This window comes from Rhipicephalus microplus, chromosome 3 (assembly GCF_043290135.1).
Source record: "Rhipicephalus microplus isolate Deutch F79 chromosome 3, USDA_Rmic, whole genome shotgun sequence".
Classification (NCBI taxonomy): Eukaryota; Metazoa; Arthropoda; class Arachnida; order Ixodida; family Ixodidae; genus Rhipicephalus; species Rhipicephalus microplus.
Window position 1 is genome coordinate 48,737,395 of NC_134702.1, and position 5,598 is coordinate 48,742,992.

The following is a 5,598-nucleotide window of genomic DNA, read 5'->3' on the forward strand; positions in this document are numbered from 1 at the left end:
TCATCGGTTGCGCATCACCACCTGATTTTTTCAGACTTACCTTTCCAAATCGGGTCACGAAGTTCGAAAGGGCTGAATCTTTTTTTTTTTTTTCAAAACAAAACCGAAGCACAGCAATAAACGAAGCCGCAAGTACGATTCGCCGCCCGCAAGTAACAAGACTAGGCAAATGTGTGTAGTACCCGTCATTCCCATGGTGGCTGAACGATCACAGCGACATAGTCCCCTCTAGATAATTTTCGGAATCTATACGTTTTTTAGTGATTGCCGCATCAGTGCGCGCGCAACACCAGCCGTCCGCACCACGGTCGATAGCAGTGACAATTGTACTCTCGAAATCAGACTCAATTTTGTTGTAATTAGTACGTAGGTTACATACTGATAATGTACAGAAGGAAGTACCGAAGTCAAGGACTGCAATGGATTCTCCCTTTTCAAAATAAAATAAGAAATATTGGTCGTCGCTGCATATAAAACATACGCATTACAAAACGCAAAAATAGAAAAGATTGAGGTTCAACAGAAATAAATTAAACTAAAAAGACACACAATGTAGCAAGAACGAGATCATCATAACAATACTCAATGAACAAAATTACAAAGATACTTAAAATCGAAGATTAAAGGAAGATCGACAATCATTTATTATTTTTATGTTCATGATTGTTGAGTGTTTTGATTTAGATGGGTATGAAATTCCAAACAGTGATGGATGAGAAAAGGACACTCTGCTTGCCATAAATAGTACTTATTTTAGGTAAGACAAAGTTGTTATTGTGTGCAAGCCTTGTATAATATGATTTGTTAGATATTATCGGGTTATAACGCCATCACATCATCCGTAGTAAATTTTTTGAATAAGAATTTGGTAAGGCTATACATGACGAGTTATGAGACTGAAAAAAGACATGCGTTTAGATTATAAAAGATACGACACTTTGTGATAAAAAGCATTAAACGTCATTATTTTAATAGCTTGGTTTTGCAGTAATTGTAGTGAATGTAGATGTGTGATGTACGTATATGCGCAACTTGTAATGCAGCAGTGAATGTGTGAATGGGCAACTGAAAAATACAACGATAGTAAAGTATCACGCTTGAATACGAATTGTTGGTTTAGGACCACTTGGCCCGTAGGCAATATTTTGCTTTACTTTGAATATGTGATTAGTAAATTTTTCGTGGTTGTCTAGTTCTACGTCTAGACAATTACAAGATGAACTTGCTGAAATAGAAGTGGATCCAAGAAATATAGAAAGAATTGAGGGAAGTGTCACGCAGAGTTGAGTTTACACTGGTCAAACTCCTATACCCGTCTCCTTTTGTTTTGTTTTTATTTCCAGCGCTGTTGTTCCGATTCGATCCGAAAGTGGCGCAACGCCTATCGATTGTCCGCAAGCTGAAGTCCACTTTCTGACGAACAAAGAGCCTACTGAACTGACGAACTAGCTAACAAAGGCCTAAGTTGAACTCCGCCTGAAACCCGTCCGTCCTCGCTATTTCTTCGGGAGGGAAATTCAAAAACTTGCGATGAAGTCTCGTCGAAGAAAATTAGCATATTAGCTGCTTGGGGGATACGACACGCAATGCAGCGAAGTGGCAAAGTTGGCCCGATTTAAACGTCTGCGCCACAGTACGTATACCTTTTTTTTTTTTGCTACGGCTAACACAAGCGATTGGTAGCCAAGGCAACGATTACGCAATGGCATTGAAAAGCTTGGTCAGACTATTGCTGCGTTGGAAGACGCGAATGCGCGAATGTTTACGCGATGAACTCTCGCGCGCGCCCTGGATCAAACGCTGGCGAGTGTCAGTCGCCATAGACTTTCCTAAAATGAACCAGATGGGACTGTGGCACTGCGACCCTTCAACGACCACGACAGTCATAGAATTTCCTAATATTAACTAGAGTGACTGTGGTGCTGCGATCATTTAGCGATTATGGAAGTGATGGGCAGTACACGGATTTGCCTATCCTTCGTATACTTGCGGGAGGCGAATAAAACTTGTGGCTTTATTTCTTTCTGTGTTTTGTTTTCTTTTTGTTTCGAAGCAAACAACTAACTCTTTCGAACTTCGTGACCCGATTTGAAATGGTAAGCCTAAAAGATTAAGGTAGTGAAGCGCAACTGCTGAACCTTCAACGACTGTTGTTTCGTGACAAATCAGCTTCAAGCCATGCGAAGCCAAGAGGAGCCAGAAGTATGAAACTAGACAAATTCGTGCACTACCCATAATTTCCATGCTCGCTGATGCGCCGTGCGTTGCAGCTCCCATAGACACTAGCGCCAGAGCTCCCTCTAAAGTATTATTTGCAAACTATATGTGTCCGTCGCGGTGGTGTAGTAGTTACAGCGCTCGGCTGCCGACCCCTAAGTCGCGGATTCCGTTCCGGCCGTTGTAGTCGCATCTTAATGGAAGCGATATGATAGAGGCCCATGTTCCGAGCTATGCCTGTGCAGGTTAAAAAAAACACCAAGTAGTCGAAATTTCAAAAGCCCTCCAAAGGGTCGGGAATCTCGCCAAGCTGCTTTTTAGCAGCGTTTAATCCCTGTCTTTGCATCTTTTCCACTTTTTAATCCAATTTGCATTATGTTGTGTTTACCATTGCCATTGAATGAAAACATCAAATGATTGTAATGGTAAAATTGTCCTTCAACGTGATTGTTGAAAAATATTGCTAAATAAACTGAAACTGAAATAAAGTAAACTTCGGCGTGCCTGATAACCATATCATGGATTCGGGCTCTGAAACCCCAAAAATTATTAAAATACATATTGTTAAACGTTGGCGAGAAAAGAATACACTCACGGGATTTGTTGTGCACTTACGACACTGTACACTTACCTAATGACTTGAATGATGATGATGATGATGATAATGTCTCCACTATGGCTCTTGCCCACTCAGGGGAATGTGAAAGCCATCTTTTTTTTTTCTTCTCAGTCGATGTATTGATTCTGTCCCACACCCCTTCGAATGCTTTGCACAACTCATGTAATTTTGCCTTGCCTCCAGGACTGGAGGTACTGCAAGCTTTGTACACGTCATCTGGTTTTGCATGGCCTCTGTGATCGGCTCGCCTTTGACGAAACGGTGATGCCATGCGCTAGCGACGTCATCACGTGGTATCATGTATGCGACGTAATGGTGCCGTCGTGATGACGTCACGAATTTATGCCGTCTACGACGTCACAATAGCGTTACATACGGTGACGACGACATCACTTTGTAGGTTCTTTGCATCACTTGATCGCGTTGGTGCTGACATCGCGGGACGCCGGGGGTTAATTTTCGCGCTTCATTAGGATCTCTGATAAGGCGTTTGATAAGGCATTTACAGACGACCATTCTTTCGTTTGTAAAGTGATAAGCTTGGAAAACGCCAAAAAACCATAACCACGAGGATATAAACATATGTGCTGGAAACATTGGCCGTTTCACGCTATCCAGAGTGAACTTCTTGGTTCTAGCTCACAATAACGCTATCCTAGAATGCGCCAACTGCAAGAACAGTAGTGAAGTGCCCACTATGACATGATTTTTTTGCGAATTGCAGAAATATTCACTTTAAGACAAGAAGGCGACGAGCGCACTCATGCAGCTGCACACCAGGTGGACGCCGTTACTGATAACGATGATTGGTCGACATTTAGACCGATTCTTTCTTGCGCTATTGCGATATTTTTGATGCGTGATACGATTCTACGCTTCTGCCACACAATTTCAATGAGACACATTGCACTACATGACGCTTGTACAGTGTTTCATTTTTTTACTTGAAACTGTTCCAAGCACTGGCACGGCTGTGTGGTAGCACACGTGCTTGCCACGTAGAAGTACTGAGCTTGACCCCCAGAGAAACCGGAAAAATTGTCACCTAAAGCTTTCTTTACATTCGCATTCATATCGAATTTTTCGCTCATGACATACGATGCCGACGCCCGAGTCTCAGCGAAACGAGCTCTTAGAAGTTATCCTGTTAACAAAAAAAAAAGAAAAACAAGCTGAGGATGATGTAAGCCGCGTTTAGAAGAACACTGGCACATTTAAAATGGTCTGTGCATTCTAGGGAAACTTTTCAAACTGGAGGTAGTCTATTCACCCTCCTTACTTTCTTATGTTCTTTCTCTCTCTCTATCTCTTGCAAGTTTTTTTCTTTTAAGGTGAGAGCTCAGGTGTTTTGACGTACGCTTCCTTTTTCATTTTTATTTCTGAACCCCTCGGAGCATCGAGACGCCCCAGGCTTAGCGCACGAAGTGCGTGACACATTGCATGACGGAAAAAAAATTCTTAACGCGCGAATCTATAATATTATACTTGAGCAAGCACAGAGGAAAAAAACTTTATAAGCCAACCAGGACGTTCCGCTTTAGAAAAAAAAAAGCTGAACATAGCTATTGCGGATGTCTGCAGCAAACAGTGTCCGTGAAAGTTTGAAAACTGGGGGCAGATATTGCTCAAACGTACCAGCTTTGAAACTGCTCATAGTTTCCAGATTTCCGGGAAAAGTTCAACTCGACCTACGCTTCTTCGTCATTTTAGGCCCCTTGGGAACTGAAGTGTGGGGTTTAGGTGGCTGTCAATTGCTCAAGCGTCAGCTCCTGTGGCAGGTAGGCGACTGACAGATCGGTCTTTCGAAATGACAGCTATTGCCTTTTCTTTGCTGAGTATCCCTCCGGGCTCAAAGCAGAGATTGCGATATTTCTAGTTGAATGACAGTCAAAAATCGATATCCTCTCGCATGACACTACGCCCTTGTTACGAAGGTGATTAGGGTAAGTGAAAATATTTGTCTGCGTTTTGTTCTGCACTGACGAATATGGGCCTGTAGCATTCTTGTAAAAGGTTCAACGTTATATCTGCGGCAGTTCCGTCCCACTAGGCTCTCTGTCTCCCGCAAACGAATTGTCAGCAGCACACCGCTGCCAAAAGAGGTTCTCTTTACAACTTGATTGATAATCTGATACAACGGTGCGTGTTTACAGAAACGCCTTAGACTAACAATTTATGTAGGAATATATTTCAGCTAGCCACGATGCGTCACACATTATAGGTGAATCCGGCTGAGCAAGGAGAAAACGCACTTACCAAAGAAAAGTTTGACAAACTCTGCCCCTGATTGACACCTCGACTTTCGCAGTCCCGCGTTACCATTCCGGGTCAGATAACATTTTAGCGGAGAGAACACGAAGAATGCTGAGGGGTAAGGTCGAATTATAGTTTCAAGTCCCGAACCAACACGAAGGCTACGAGAAACATTTCTATCATTAGTGCCTCCTAGTTGCAGAAGCTCTTCAACGTGTACGAAGAAAAAAAAGATATATATGAAAGGACTACAAAAGGTTTCTTTGGGTACGAGTACAGTGCAGTAGGTAATTGTTGTTCTTGCGTGCAGACTCCATAATATCACCTCTTTTGTCTTTTTCGGTCACCTTAATGCCTCGCCCGCCGAGCAAAACTAGTGATCTATGACTGTGGTGTTTCGTACCAAGCCGAAAAATTCGCACTTAGAGGCAAATAGAGGCAAAAACTTTCTAGATCAGCCATTTCTTTCCTGCATATTTAGAAAAGAAGAAAAACATAATTCCCTGCAC